Source organism: Aulonocara stuartgranti, assembly GCF_965226115.1.
Source record: "Aulonocara stuartgranti genome assembly, chromosome: 20".
NCBI classification, from domain to species: Eukaryota; Metazoa; Chordata; class Actinopteri; order Cichliformes; family Cichlidae; genus Aulonocara; species Aulonocara stuartgranti.
The window spans coordinates 12,297,501-12,314,300 of record NC_138956.1 but is presented as its reverse complement, the minus strand read 5'-3'; the positions used below and the strand labels follow the sequence as shown (position 1 = coordinate 12,314,300).

Genomic DNA, 16,800 nt, shown 5'->3' with positions numbered 1-16,800 from the left:
TGCATCTGTAAAATAAGGACTCTGACTCCTTACTTCAAGCTGAATAACGTGCTTGTGGGAAGACATATTTTAGGACAGTGGATGTGCAGGATTTTTATGGAAATGAGTGTGTGCAGATACACTTGTTTTTGTTTTATCCTGGGGGTAAAAATGAGAGAAAAGAGGAGGGCAACAAGAGATTTAAAACTCCTGCAGAACCAAGTGTATTACCAGATTCATGTAGTCTAGTTCCTAATTGAAATACTAAATGGCCTTGCAATGTAATAATTAGTAAAGCACAGTGCATAATACTGTGGTATGGAGTTAAGTCTAATAGGATTTTCAAATGGATTGTTTTTCATAATGAGTGAGGAGGGTAGGAGCGATGAAGGTTCAGCGATTTTGATGGGGATAAACCCACCTTTACTCAGTTAACACCTTTGTATTTGCAGAAGACAATTTTGCCATGACATCCATAGTTATGAGTTGTATTCACAGCATGAGCTGCACCACCGTGAGTCATGTTCAACAAATGGCACGACAGGGTCAACTGAGGGAAATCAAGAGACCTTCATTTTCTTTCCCATTTGGATCGTATTTGTGGTTTCTGAGCCTCTGGGGGTCATAATTCATCCTCGCTTTTCCTTTCCTGCATGAGCTGTATACAAAAGAGTGGGAACGAAGAGAAGCAAATAAAAGTGTCGAAAGAAAAACAGCCTTGAACTTTATGAAAATCGAGCAAGGATTTCCTGTCTGCATCTGCCCAGACGCTGTTTTAGTCTTTGATACTTTTCAATTAACTCCTAATTAGGAGGATGTGAAGCCATTATTCCAACCAATCAATTGGCTTCCAATCAGTGAGGGTAAATGAGCCATTGGGGGAAAATAACAATGTCAAACAAAAAAAAAGAAAAGAAAGAAAGTAATAAGAAAACAGCTCAAGTTTGAATAACATTACCAGAGCTGTCTATGTCTCATCTTTAACCCCTTTTATTCAGCATGAAACCATTTTCCGAGGTAAAACAGGTCATGTTAAAGAATAGATGTTTGTGAGCCTTCACTTAACACCATTCATTTATCTTCACAAAAGTTGACCTTTGCCACCAGAGAAACCAGCACCACATTCCCATTAATAGATTGGATTAACTATTTTTCTCTGTTCAACAAGTGAATCACGCTCCATCATGTTTTGTGGCTGCTGCACTGTCTTAAAAGGCTTCAGACATGGCTGCCCCTCCACAAAGTGACAGTTATTTGAGAAGAATATAGTAAATGGGTGCACGAGCATATCCCCCCACCCCAAACAATCTGGCACACATGCAGCCACAGACTGTGATGGTTACACCTCCTTTACAACTGTTCTTACCGACTGAAACGCCCTTTTTGAGGATTTGTTGCATTATAAATATAGGAGGTGCAGATGGGACTTTCACTGAAGGCAAACTGGAGCACCAATTAATGACATCACAATACTGTTAAACTATTAAAAATTTAACAGCAGCCAACACAGTATCACTGGCAAACACTGCGCAGCAGCTTGCAGGGTTTATTCCTGTCTTCTATGGAATCGCACACCAAATGTCGATGTCTGCTCATCGCCGCACTCGCGGTTCACATGTGATGGTGGTGACTCAGTACATGATACTGGGGCTCCATACATCATCACTGCAGTGACTACAAAGAAGAATGGCTGTCGTAAAAAAAAAAAAAAAAAAGCCAGTCAGGTGCACTGAATTACTGTTACTTATATAGAAGACTGAACTGGGTCAGCTAATATGGGCACCTATCCCAGTAGCACTGAGTAAACAATGCATCGTCTTTGCTTTTTCGGGAATAATTACCAAAACAGCTGCTTCATCTCAGAGAGATTTTGTAACAATATTCAGTTAAATAAAAGGTAATGAAGAAAATGAGCGCAGTGTTTCAGTTTTCACATCTGCTCCTCAGTCTGTTAGTGAGTCATACTTCAACTTTGGCCTCGTGACCGTGGACCATGCATTTACTAGCCTTTCCAAGAGAACACAGGATAAATTCTTTAGACGCAAAATAAATGCACTGCACGTGTTACTGTTTAGTGCTAAATTTTACGGCTTATTAAGCCAGCCCCATGATTATAATTACGTACTTTAATGGGAAAGCATTGATAAAGCATTTGGAAACTTAATGTGATTCTCGACATCATCCCCTGAATTAGTAGCCATATCCTTCCTTTGAGTGGGTGGAGAATAGATCAGTAGCTGAGCGCATTGAATCCTGTTTCCAGTCAATCAGCCAGAGCTTTGTAGCTGGGATTAGGAACATCGGTAAAATGTAGCCACCATAACTAACTGCCATGAGGAAATGGCAACATTGGGGATGAGTTGTACACAGCTGCACGTCATCTTACAGAAATAACCACTCTTAACAGAGCAACAAACTTGAGGTGATTGCATCAATGTTGGGTTTTTTTTTTTTATGTCTCAGGCTGCTTTGTTAACACCGGGGAAAAGATGGTTTCCTGGGTTAATACATAGAAGGTGAATATTGGCTTCAAGAGCAAGGCATATCTTCATTTTTACAATATTCAACAAAAACTGTGATCTACAGTTTAAAGATCTGTTAAAGTTTTGTGTTATGAGTTAAAGAGGATAATAAATAGGATTCAGGACACAGGGTGTAGTGCGCTGTACACCCAACCCAACACTGCATATGGGGGTTTACAACATTGTTGATCAATGTGATTGATTTGGCAATTAACAGATGAATTGAGTGCAGGTTTGATAAACATTTGTTTGAATTATTTATTTAAAAAATGCTAAGTATTTGAGGTTGCTGGATTTTTCTCTTTGGTGCCATCATAAATAAGATATGGTTGTTTTTTGTTAGTGTTGATGGGGAAAAACAATAGCTTTTGAAAAACTGTGAAAATTTCAGTTTTCTCATAGACAACAATTAATCACTAAAAATCTAATTATTTGGAAATGAAACTATCAGCATTCCTTTGATGCACCACCATATACAAGCCTCTGTTTATTCTGCCTCTCAAATGATTAGACTGTCAATAAGATGGCTAATTTGACAATATGTGTTGGGTTGTTGTTTTTCTTCCTTATAGGTTTTGTAGCCTGAATTTCCTTCAGGCGTATACTCTCTCTGTCTCTCTGCTACTGTCAGTGAATGTGCTGCACAGAAAGTGATTCAAAAATAGAAAAAGAAGGCCTGTGTCAGAACAAACAGGAAGGACGGGTGAGGGAGAGGGACAGGCTGACAGTTTTAAAGCTTGTTGGTGCTCAGCAGTAGGTAGAGCCAATGCATTTAGGTCCTGACCTTAGTATATACTCCTCACTGAGGAGACAAGTGCTGGAGGGCAGCCTAGGATAAACTACACAAAGAAGAGAACTTACCACTGTAGCTGCACCTTCCCTCTGCAAAATACACAGCTTAGTTTTCTCAGGAGTTAAAAATCAATCTTTTTCATGTCTTCCCGACTTTGCCTGCACATCTTTTCGTGAGCAAAGTGTACTCAGAATGGTAATTTGTGATATTTTCACATTAAGAGGCGCTGGTTCTTCCTGCTCTTCGCAATTCGCGGATAGCTACGTCTTCATGATAGCTGTTTCATTTCAAGCACTGCCACAAAGTAGTGGAAACTCTAGATTATTATTTATTATTTTGAAGTAATAAAATAAAATGTGAAATCTCTTAGTTGTAGTCATAGACGTAATCAGTTTGATGGGTCATGCTTCTTCCTAGGGGTGGCATAATTAACCCAAAGGCTCCTTCAGTTACCAAAAGCAAATAAACACCTAGGCACTGCTGAGAGTGAACATATTTAGCATTTCTGAAAACAAACTCTCAAAACCTTGAGAGCTGCTTTAATTAACACAATTAAAGACTAGCTGAAAGTGGTGTTTTGGAGGGTCTGGGTTGGTAATGATCAGCAACTTGGTGGGTAGCTACTTTGGTATTGTTAGTCTCAGCACAGCACGACTGCTCAAGTTTTGGATTTGTTTCACAGTCAGATTTAAATTGCTTTCCTTAAAGTATCCTGAGCTTAAACCAAGCCAGCAAAGAATCTTAGATGGGACCATCCATAATAACGTTACTTCAATATAGTTTTGGACACTAATGCGATTTTTGTTACTTTAGCTGTTTATCTAAGCATAGTCAAGTTATAGCTACATGATGACTGTGTGGTGATTTAGATTTTATTTATGCTCAATTCAGTTCAGAAGTGAAGAAGCTTCTCAGATGAGAGGTGAAACGTCTTCAAGAGACGCTTTTCTTTTCAAGCTCCTTAGACTACGATGACCTGGATGACTGAGAACCATCACAGACAACAGAACAGATCCATACGCTTCTGCCTCTCAGATATCTGCAGCTGGTAAAAGTAGTCCCTGTTCTTTGTAGCCTTGGTGTGCATAGTGACCAGTGTTGGGACTAACGCGTTATTAAGTAACGCGTTACAGTAACTACGTTATTATTGTGGTAACGAGCACGGTAACTAGTTATTATGCCAAAACCGGGAACGCGTTACTCGTTACTGGGATTTAGGTAGGCTTATTCGTTACTTCGTGTGGTGGCTATCGCGGAGCTTCCACAAATTCAATAACATTAGCAAGTGGTGGAGGCCAGCAGGTGGATGAAGGAAAAGGGAGGCAAGAGGAGAGACCTGAATCGGCCGCCGGTCCGAGAGTGTCAGGTGAACTGAACTTCAGGTAAGAAGTTATGACCTGCAGTCCATCTGGGTCAGATATGAACCAAGTTTAGGTGGAGTTTATTTTCGTTATGCTGACTTTTTCGTACTGCGTGCTAGCTAGCATGACGGAGTTTCTATACAGCTGGGTGGGTGCTATGTTACTGATGTTGAACTTTATTTTGTTCATAAGGTTAATTATTAGAGTTGCCAACCGTCCAGTAAAAAACGGAATCGTCTCGTATTCAAAGAAAATATCACGCGTTTCGTATTGAGGTGAAAAGGAACACAGTTTATGTTTCAGCTACAATGAAAAAGACACAAAGCTGGAGTTACTCTGTGTCTTTGCTGCACAGTTGCCTCTTCTTCTCTCATCCTCTCACCATCTCTCTCCTGTTTCTACTTCAATCATGAAACTGATCAATGATCAGCTGATCGGCTTTTCTCTCTTGTTTGTTTATCGCCCACTTTGCGCCAGAAAGAGGAAACCAGCGGATGTCGCGGTAAACAACAGCAGCACCTTTAAGCTTGATCAGCTGTTGTTAGAAGTTATTTAATATTAGTTTCTAGTATCAGCTGATGTTGGCTGGAGCCACAGCTGTAAACCTGCTGGTCATGATATGGTTTGGTTTTGTGATGAGAGGGAAACATGAAGATGAAACCAGGAGATGTCCTTACTGGATCATCAGAGCTGTGATGGAGAAACAGGTTTACCTTTTAGGTGACATGAATGAGTTGAAGGGAAGTTATGAACTGTTTGTGAGAGACAAATAACACCAGGATCCTTTTCTAAGTAGCTGACAGCTGGTAACTGTGCAGGGGCGGGTCTAGCAAAGTGTTGCCAGGGGTCCATGTAGGGCATTAAAAGGGAAAGGGGGGCACAAAGAAATACTTTCTTATTCTCATTTAAAATGTCACTTTTAAAAAAATAATTATCTGAGTCTTACAACAAACGATTGATAGATTGATGCATATATACCATCAAAACAGTGAACATCACTGTCACAACAGTGCTTATTTTTATTCAAAGGCTTTATGATTTTTCCTATAATGGTGGGCCGGTCTCTAGTCAAAATGCCCGGGACGAATTTTTTGTCCCAGTCCAGCCCTGTATGCAGCTCATCTTCAGTCTGGTGTTGCCTACATCTTCCTATTCAGAAGGCAGAATTTCCGAGTTCTGAGTACAATCGAAAGCACCACGACTGCAGTTTTTGTGTTGGATGTAAAAAGCAGGCTAGGATAGAATCAGGCGTGGGATTTCTCTCGTGGAAATGTGCACATTATTTTTTCCTTTCTATTGGTAGGTGGCACAGTGCACTTGTGGCACGTAAGCAAGCTAGAAGAATGGCAATCTTGCTGGATATCCAGTTACGGAAGCAACACATTAACAAGAGAATTCTGAGTAAAACGAAAGTTACTTTCCCTAGTAACTAGTTACTCTGAAAGTAACGAGTAACTTGAAGTAACTGAGTTACTTTTGATAGAAGTAACTAGTAATGTAACTAAGTTACTAATTTAAAGTAACTTACCCAACACTGATAGTGACACATGAACCAGTTCTCCACCTACTACAGGTTGCTTGCTAAGAGAAACAGAGCCAAACAAAAGTTACAGCCACCAGCGGCAGTGCAAGTCAATGGGGTAAAGAGTGCTTTTATGCTCACCGATTACTCCCTGTCGCACAGTGGCATGCGCCAAAAATGATGTCACATCCGGTGGCATTCACTGTCGTTTCACAGCAACGCTGATAGCGACACAGATATACAGAGGGATGTGTTGGAGCAGTCTGAAAACTAGAACCTCTTTGGAAAAAACACTGCAATGTCATTGCTTCCAGTTTTGACCCTTCCTTTATCAGAGTTGATGTGAGTGTATTGTCTTAGTGGTGACGCCTGTTCTTCAGGAGAATACTGCAGTGGCCTTAACAGCAAGCATAAATGGAAATGATTCTGTGAGGATATTGCGGTGGCGTGTGAAGCGACCAGGATGACTGGCCAGAGCACTCTCTTAACCTGAGTAGCCAGCCACAATTTATCTGGGTAGCCTTTTAAAACAGAGCCAATGTATGGCGAACAGAGGTGGGCTGTGATAGTATTGTAATTATTTAACAGTGTCTTAGAAACTCATATGATTAGTCACAGACATTGTCACTTATTTCCTGACAGTAACAGGTGCATGAGCACCGCAGGCGGTCTTTGTGTGGTGAAAATTAAATGCTCATAGTGTTTTTGAATACATTTTTCAGTGAGTTGCTCTTTAAGGATTTTATCAGTTTAGTCAATTAACTCTAACAAAATTGCAGTTAATGAAATTATAACACAATGACTGACTTTAGGGACAGTCTGGCTTATGCAGTCTTGCCACTGTAATAGGCCATTACTGTACTTGGACTGATGTGAATAAGCACAAGGTTAACCCTGCAGGTTTTGAAGTGAAGCTGCTGTTCTGTGGCTCCACCCAGTTTGTTTTATATTCATGTAGAAAGTGAATTAAATAAATAATGGATTTTAAGAAAAAATGACCAGTTAAAAAAAAAAAAAAAAGAAAATGGCCAGAACATTTAAATGTCACTCCTGCTATTTTATAGTTGTTCTGCGACCAGAAAAGATATTATTTGACAAAACAACACGGAGTCACTGAAGACGATAAACGTGGCTAACCTGTATGGAAGCATGGCACCGGTTCAGGTGTTTTGCTCGTTGCTAGACAATGTGGTCTTAGACCTTCTGTGTCCTCCATCACCTCTTCCTCCCTTTCCTCGGCTGTCACTGCTCGCCGTGTTGTGTGTACTACACTACGAGACCTCTCCTCTCCCTCGATCGGAACTCTCTTCAAAATCGGCACAAACAAGCTGCGGGGGTCACCCGGCAGTCAAGGACTCTCACTCTGTCTTTCTGTGCAAGTACCTTCTGCCGCGCTCACTTACAAAGACTTTATGGTTTTGTGTGTGCGTGGGTGGAGGTGGGGGTGGACACTTTGGGAGGGGAAATGATTGCAGACAGCTACCAAAACTACACTTTCTCTGAGGTGTCCCTCTATAACAGAAACTCATCTCTGGGAACTCATCATCTGACCCGTGGATGTGTGCTGCGCGTGCAGGCGTGCGAAGCCCTGTGGACACTGTGTGAGAAATGATAAAGCCAGCTTTGACAGAGATGATCCAAACCCTCTGTGTTCTGTGTCTCAGTGTGTGCGCTTTGCATGGATGTACACTACTGAATTGTGTGTGTGTGTGTATACGTGCCAAGTGATGGAGAGGGGGGGATAGAGTATTCCCTCTATTCCCTCTCAGCATGATGATGTTGAGCGAAGTGCTAGGCTGTGAAGTCTTGTCTGAGAGAGTGTTGCTTATCTTCCATTAGACACATTACTGCCAACGTTGCCATCAAAGTAGAGACATACACACATAAACAAAGACTCTCAGACTCAGAGAGAGTGACACACAAACACACACACACACTTCTCCTGGGGAGGCACTTGGCAGGATTCATCTGTTGGCAGTCTCACTGAAGCAGGAAGAGGAGGAGGAGGAAGGAGGCAGGCGAAGAGGGGAACGTTATGTATCCATGGTCCAGGATCAGTCATTTGCAGCCTGAAAGAGCTCCTCAGCCTTCAGCGGGGTGCCACATAATTTAGTGAAGTACCATTGTTCTCTGAAGAGTCCCTCTGATTTCTGCTGCTTTTTTTTCCCAGAGTAGGCAGCTGTATTACAAGTTAGCTCAATGTTGATTCCTTATGACTCATTTACGGAAAACTGAACTGATTTTAGTCTTTTAGGCCAAGCTGTACATTATGCACCGAAAAAGAAAGAATGAAATCCTGGTGCTGTATGGCACTGTGGCATCACACAAAGCTTTATGTGCAAAGAAGAAAAGAAAATAATTGTGAAGGAATAAATAAAATGAAAAGCTGGGTTTTCATTTTTGTTGAGCTTGGAATGAATCAACCACACCACCTTTGGGTGTGGTTGCAAGGCTGTCGCGTCACTCATTTGCAGTGAACTCATCATTTAGCGCTACGGTTTAGACTTATGAAAACAATCATCCAAGTCCATTGAGCTACCATGTAATATTCATTACATGAGCTGCTCTGCTGAAGGCCAGAAAAGGCTGCTCGTGATGTCCTCAGTTGCAGCAGGTATGTGCGGTAGATACATATTCTAACTCTGTAGTTTTGGCTGCTACAACAAGAAGCACAATGTCAGTCACATTGACAACCTGTCTGACTTCTGCAATAACAAAACTACTTCATGTAAATAATCTTTTGATGAATAATTCAACTAAGATGCATCAATATGCTGTGTCATGGGATTTATTATCCTACAGTCCTGAGGAGCTCACATAAAAGTCCAGTCTTTGTGAATTTTACAGACCTTTCAGTCACATGCCACAGATCTTTGTAAGGGGAAGTATCACATCCATATTAAATTCCTATTTAAGTTGGCTTTTTTGGAGGAGTCTCTTTTAGAAAACCAATCAGCTGGATATGTAAAAACACCTGGTGTAGCTGATAAAACCTGTCAGCAGCAGTCAGCTTTGGTCTCCTTGCTTATGCAGGCTGCAGTTATCCTTCAGCATGTGAGCTTCATTAGCTCCTACTTCTCAAATGCAAGTTACTTTGATTGTTTCACACACCCATTCCTCACCATGGCAACTGCCTCTTAAGGACTTGAGGCTCTCAAGAAAGTACAGTGACTCCTGCTGTTCTATATGCTGTGATGTTATGGGGCCCCGTGTCAGTCCTTTGAAATCAACCCATGACATAATCAGCAGGCAGCTTCCCATGACTTCAATCATATGGGGGGAGCTGACTTTGAAGATTGCTTTAATGTGTTTGCTTCTTTCATGTGGCTGATATCAAACCAAGCATTTACAGTACATTCTGATGATTTTCTGAGTCACTGTTTCAATAGCGGCATGGAAAGGTTACATTATTCAGTCAGCATTGCCTTTAATATGAAACCCTTTCAGGCCCAACAATGAGCTTTGCCCTGCCCTGCTGAGGTGTCAGAGGTAATTTGGGAAATTGGAAAATTGCACGATGAAGAAGTCACCAAATGCTTCTGCTTGATAAAATTAAAATCATTGCTGGATTTAAATACTGTATGTTGCTCTTGATATAAGCGTCCTGTAGCTTCTGTGAAAGTAACTACTACCCAAAAGTTGCTAGTGAAAGTTTGTCCATTGGCTAATAGTCAGAAATTAGTTGGTTTTCACAGGAATCTTTGCAGTTCTGCGATTCCAGGTCTTACTACTCAGCAGCTTCCTAGTCATCTCAGACTCTACAGACCAAGGTTAGCAAGTTCAAATTCAATTAAAGAACTGAACTAAAGACTGAAACAGACTAAAGACTGTGGCTGTTTTGGAAGGGTTGCCAGGAGAAACCCTCTTCTCAGTGAAAAGAACATGAAAGCATAGATTAGGTTTGCACAGTTGCATCTGAACAAACCGCAAGACTTCTGGAACAATGTCCCAACAGACGAGACCAAAGTGTAGATGTTTGGCTATAAAGCACAGAGCCATGTTTGGCAAAATCCAAAGTATTCTAGAATCAAATGCCAGACCATCTGTCCGACAGCTAAAGCTTGGCAAAAATTGGGTCATGCAACATGACAAAAATCCCAGTCACACTGGAAAATTTACAACAGAATGGCTGGGAATAAAAAGAAAAAAAGTCAAGAATCAAGGTGCTGCAATGGCCCAGTCAAAGTCCAGATCTCAACTTGAGTGAAATGTTGTAGCAGGAACTTAATAGAGCTGTGCACTAACAAATGCCCAAAAATAATGAACTGAAGCAGCGCTGTAAATAAGAGTGTACCAAAATTCCTCAACAGTGATATAAGAAACTGATGAAGTCATAACTGTTACTGTTTCTTCTAGTTATTGCTGGTAAAGGTGGTTCTGGAAGCTACCAAATGATGGGATGCAATTTTCACGGAGTCCCGTAAAAAACGTCCTTATAGACTGTAGCTGTGTACACCAGACAGCTCAATGACATCAACTAAAGTTCCTCAAGTCTTGCTACTCAGCGCACTTCCTGGTTACACCTCTGAATGAGTTTTTAGGTAGCCACAAATAAACAAATGAAAAGGAAGAGAGCATACCTTTAATTTCAGAGGTCAACTCCCGCATATCAAATCTAGTAACACTCGCCCCGACCTCCTACCCCCACTCAGTTGAGAGAAAAAACAATGAAAGCATCACTGGCTTCCCCCACCAGATCTCTTCTCAGATCCTTGAGTATCTGTGTGATCGCAAAGACACAGTGCTTTGAAATCCACATTCATTAGGTGCTACTGCACACATAATCAAGAAAGCTGAAACAAAACAAAGCAAGCAGCAAGAATTGCCCTTTTTGTAGCCCTCCCTTTGTGAATTACACACACACACACACAAGCCAGCACATATACACACCATGCTCAATTACGTGTGCTGCCCCTGGCCATTCTCAAGCAGGGTTATCCATTAAAATGTTTCTGCAGATACCAGGCCTAATTACACTGCTGTAGAGAGCCTCTCCCTTACACAGCAGGTGTGAATGTATACGGACACAGACAAAGTGTGGACATTTGTGTGTGACTGCTGCCTGTGAATGAATCTACTGCCAGTGGTTGGGTTTGCAATTACCAAAACTCGAGCTAAATTAACCAGAGCACGTGCGTAGTTGTTTAAAATATTGTTCTGGGTTTACACACACACACACACACTGACAGGGACACTCTTGTTGAATCCAATCATGCTCTTTTCCTCCTTTAGCCGACTGCCAGTGATTCACAAATTCTGTCTTTCATGTCCAACTAATAAGCTCTTGGCCATGTCCAAGGCCCTGCATGGTATTTACAAAGGGCTGCTGAGTTGGACAGCTTGATACCTGTGGGCAGTGTAGAATGAGATGTGAAAAAGCACATGTACACAAACACACTAATAGCATTTCACTCAGCTTGGTGTGGAAGAAGTGCATAAGAGAAAATGTATTTTCTCAGTGTGGTTTGTAATGGCTGGTTGCATGGCAAATAACAGCTCTGGACCAGCCTGTTAGAGTTACAGTTAAAATGTTTCTGTTTAATTAATTAACAAGTAATCAGTTCATGCTATTTAATATAATACCTATTATCCTAGCCTTAAATTAAGTCTTTTGTCTGACCGTTTCTCCAAATCCAAATGAATTTAATTTATGATTTTAAGTGATATGAAAGAGTAATGCAATAAATTTAGTATTTGTCATTGAACGTTAGTGCTTTGTAAAGAAATTAGCTGAACTGAGTTGAACTGCTAATTATTTCAGCATTAAGCATCACTAGCCTTTGCTAAGAAGAATAAAGGAGAAGTTGTTATTTGGTCACTGAAGTGTGAATTGTTAACTTTCCTGGCAAACTCTAATGCATGTTCGTGTTTTTATCTTTAATATATGTGTATATACCAAAGCACTTTATGTATTGAAACTCTGTATAGAACGATTCAGCCTTCTTGATGAGAGTAAGATGAACAGAACTATAATTAGTGGAAGCAGATTATGGTTAGTCCAGGTCACCTAACAAGAGAAATGGGCTCTCTCCAACTAGCAAAAATCAAGAAAAAAAAATTATTAGCTTATGAGGAGCTTGGTTAAACCTTTGTTTGTTTATTTAATAGCCAAGCTGTTTTCTCCTGCTCCTAATGTTTTTGCTAAATTAAGCAAACTCCTATTCTCCTAAGAGTCTCAGCAAGAAAGCCAGCACTATATGAAAATAAAGTCAACAGGCATCTACTAGAACGAGGGGCAAAGCACCTCAACAGTGAAAGAATTTTGAGTGTTTTCCAGCCGAGACATGCTGAGAATATTCTGCCACAACACAAAGGCTGTGGATGAGGCCACTCAGAGCTGTGCTTAACCGTCCCCTGGGTGGATTTCTGTCAGCATCTGGCTGTGCAGCTTAGAAATGAACAGTTTGGCTAGAGAGGATGCTGCTCAATACTGGAGCTACATTGCCCTAAACATGACACGCTAGCATGATGAGAGCATGCTGCATATCCAGCTGAATTGCTACTAGAGGGATGCTTTAGGCATGAAACTGCTCGCTGCTGAAGCTCAAACTGCAGACAAGGGATTAGTGATGAGAATATGTTGCATATCAGATCACCTTTTGACTGGAGGGATGCTTTGGCTAGAGATGATGGTTCTTAGCAGTACATTTGGAAATGTCCCTGTTTCCTCTGTTAGAATTCTTTCAGTGCAGTTCTGTGGCCATTTTATTCTTTGTTCCAGTACATTTCTGGGTAAATGTCTTCGGGATTTAAAAATGGTGTGGGTGTGCATGCTTTAAAGTAAATGGCACCAACATCACAGTGGCCAGAAAACCTGATTTGGCCTCTAGCAGACAGAAATGTCGTATATTATTTTACAACGCTTTGGTTTATAATATCTAAATGTAATATCAAAGTTTATAATATAAAATAAATGCAATAATATATAAATTAATTTATATTATATAAATGTATCCTTTATTTCCCAATGTGTAGACAATCTGTTTGTGCCAGAACATTTAGTAAATCACAAGTGCAATGTGTAATATATAATTGATTTAACAAGCTTTAATTAGCACAGTTTCTATAAACAATGGACCTTTTTTCTGTGTTGCACTGATAGTTCAGCTTATGTGACTCATAAAATAGCCTAAATGTGTTCAAGAAGGTGTGAACGTGCTAAACGCTGATTTCTCCGTTTGTGGCAATCGTTTGGATTGTTGGATCGTTTAGACTTTTGACCCACAAACTAAACACTCAGAAACAGGGTTGTTCTTTAAATATGAGAGGGGAGACCACGCAGAGTGTACAAAATTACAACGGAAGTTACAATGTACCCAATTCTTGTATTTTGTGCTTTGTGAAAATTCAACTTTGAGGTGTAAACAATAGTTTTTGTATTTTATAATGTGGGTCTTCATACTTTTGACCATTATCACAGCCTCTACAGTGGCAGAGATGCTGTGCTGTTATCAGTTGTAATTGTTGTCGTTTTTATTGATGATTTATTTGGCATTTTCAGGGACGTGTCTATTCAGTGTTATTGCCTACGTAGACTAATGTTTTGCCTTCATATATAAGTAGAAAAAAAACCCAGTTTAGCCATGTGTTAAAATAGCTTTAGCATAGCATGTTTTAGCGGTTTTGTAATTGGTAATAAAGAAATGCACTGTAATCATTTCATACCTTGTAGGCCACATACATCCCACTGGCTGTTAAGAGGACTGTACCAATAAAACTACTGCCTAATGACCTGTTAATGTATCTATTATCTGATATTAAACACTCTGAGATATCATGGGGAAACTGAACCTTTATTATATAGAAATGCTCCTGTAGTAAATTGAGAAAACCTGTGAAGAAATAAAATTAAAGAAAAAGCAACTTATTCTAAATTGTACTCTCCGCCTCTCCCATATTTCCAAGGAGTTGCCATGCATTTGGACCTACATATTTGATTTCATTTTACACCATATACCCTTTCTGACATAACCCTCCCATTCATTCAGGCTTCAAGTGGCACAAGGAATACAGTAGCCTGTGATCACCTGAGACTGGATTCGTCCCCTTCCAGTCTCAAACTGGGGGTCTTTTGCATGCAAGCAGCGACTTCTGTTATCATTGTCAGTTTCAAGTCCACTTTCAGTCTTTCTGCCATGTTGCCTTAAAAAGACATGTGCATCTAGAACATCTTGTTCACAAATATTGAATATTTAGCAGTTTTCTTATGAGGATGGGGAAATAGAACTCAAAGAATCAAAACAAGTGACTAAAGTGGACACTGAGTTGAGTCTTTTGTTCAAGTTGAAACTGGATCCATTGCTTTTATAAGTTAGAGTGAAACTGCTTCCTAGTATAAATCAATTTGCTGATGTAGAATGAAGAGAAAGACTGAACCAGGAAGTGTATGTGAGAATAGCTTTTGTTCATTATGAAAGATGTGATATGATATTAATAAGAGAATTAACAGTCAGCGGAGATATCATTTCTGCCTATTATGACTAATTCTTGAGTTCCAAAGATCCTAAATGGACAGAACGGAAACATATTTTTTATTGGAAGTTCTACGGCCAAATTACTATAACGTCTTCCCGTATTTCAAACATGGATAAAGAGCTGATCAAATAACTAATTCACAACTTTTTGGATTAAACGTTATTGTGCCTGTAACAGTGAGCCCCTGATAAGCTGTGATGTCTTGCTTTTGTCCTGAGATGTGCGATACATCAAACTCATTAGCTCAACCAAATTGTAGTTTCAGGAAGACAAACACTGCAAATGAAATCTGCTCCAAATGAAGCTCAGTGTCGCTGCTGCAAATAGATTACAACTGAGGAGTTGTATTCCCAACGTCGCCTCTGATTAGCACCGCAACGCCGCCGCTCGTTCTGTTTTTAGAGAGAGTTGTTCCTGTGTGACAGCTCGGCGTCTCGGAGGAGGCCTGATGTGTCGTGTCCCTATTAGATGTGACACTTTTCACGCCTGTTATTCTTTTTTAATCTGCTGTGTCAAAGTCATGCTCTCTCTTTTGGTTTTTTTTTTGTCTTTCTTTCAATCTTTTTTGGCTGTGTCTCACACTCGTCTCACCCCCACTTTTTCTCTCTTCCTTTTCTCCCTTTCTGCACGTTAATGTGGCGGAGGTGTCACTGATGTGGCAGCTGCAGAGAAGATGAAAAGATCCGGTCCTGATGCAGGCAGGGCAGGCACTCGCCTATCACAGGCGGTGTGTTTTTTCACCTCTGATTAATCAAATGTGATTTTCTTTAAAATTCTAGGGAACTTTCAAAAAGTAGGCCAAGTACCTATTTCCTACCCTCAGCTTCTTGAGCTGCTGTTTTGAATCCTGAGGCACTCTTTTATGTTTTTTTTTTAATGTAATGAGCAACATTGAAGTGAGACTGCACATCCTTCCGTCCATATGCTCAGACCTCCTTCTCCACAGTCACCTCCTCCAGCTCATCCAGGGGGACAGCAATGTATTCCCCAAGTCATCTGACAGACAAGATCTCTTCATGTCCTGGGTCTTCCCGAAGCCAGGAGCAACAAAATACTGCACAGGTTCAGATCAGGCAGCGAATTCCTCCCAGTCACACCCCCCCAGGTCACACTGTCATTGCCAGCATGTGTATAGATGTTCCCGAGCAGGACAATGTGGTCCCTAACAGGGCCACCCTCAAGCACCAAGGAACTCTTGGGTACACTGACCTGTCGTTTTGCACATAAGAACAGTCAGGACACATTCCCTGACGTAAAGCTGCAGGAAAGCAAACCTCTCATCCACAGGGAAAACCCCATCATACAGACACCCCCATGGGCACAAGTATACCCACCCCTGTCCGTTTTCTCTCACTAGGGGCAACTTCACATTGGTTCCAGAGCCCAAGCTCTGTCTTGAGGCAACCCCAGCTATATCTAGCCATTTCTTCTTGCCCTCAGGGTCTTTTACCACCAGAGAGACTGCAAAGTTATTAGAAAATTTCTGGTTCGTGCAACTTGTTTGTCTCAAAAATGTGGTTTTAACAAAAGATTGTTAAACAAACTGTATTGCTTGGTATTTATAGTTAATCAGAGACCCAACAGTTCAGCTGTTTCACATAGGAGTGAAGTGGAGTATTATTTATGTTCAGCTTTGCTATCAGGACACTGCAATAAATTGAAGGCCTGCCAGGCTCTAACAATCCTCATATTGCATTCACACAGCCGCTGTCTGTCCTCTGTCCAACCTCTTCAGTATATCACCTTGATTTTTTTGTGAGACTGCCTAACATTGGGAGCTAGCAGCTTCCTTAGCTTTTGCTAAAATGTCTTGCTGAAGAACAAATACATATACAGCGTAATCCCAAATGATGTGTAAATATGATATTTTCCAAGTGTAATAAACCAGAGTACAGACAGGCAAAAGCACTATGGTAAATAAAACTGCAGCTGATCCATCCATTTGAATAAGCTCACAATTTTTCTGCAAAGTAGAACAGTAAATAGGGTTTTCTCCTGTTTACCTGGCAGTTTTGGTAGCAGTCAAATAATTGTTGCAGTGCCATTTTTCTAGATTTGTAAAGTGCCTCACAACGTTTCCTTTTAAGTTTTTACAATGTGAAATGTTTGGGCATTCAATAAGCCCATAAACTTAGAAATCTATGACTG

At 40.6% G+C, this 16,800-nt stretch overlaps 1 protein-coding gene across 2 annotated transcripts in view; it reads left to right on the top strand.

The window, feature by feature from the left end:
* Positions 1-16,800, top strand: part of LOC309696621 (V-set and transmembrane domain-containing protein 2-like protein) — a 57,449-nt gene that overhangs the window by 2,899 nt on the left and 37,750 nt on the right. The window contains exon 1 of one of the 2 annotated variants that reach the window (XM_082517917.1): positions 4,597-4,676. The exons of the other annotated variant lie outside the window; for it this stretch is intronic. The gene's annotated coding sequence lies outside the window, so the exon portion shown is untranslated. Of the gene's footprint in view, positions 1-4,596; positions 4,677-16,800 lie in introns of those variants that run through there. 2 annotated transcript variants of the gene reach the window in all.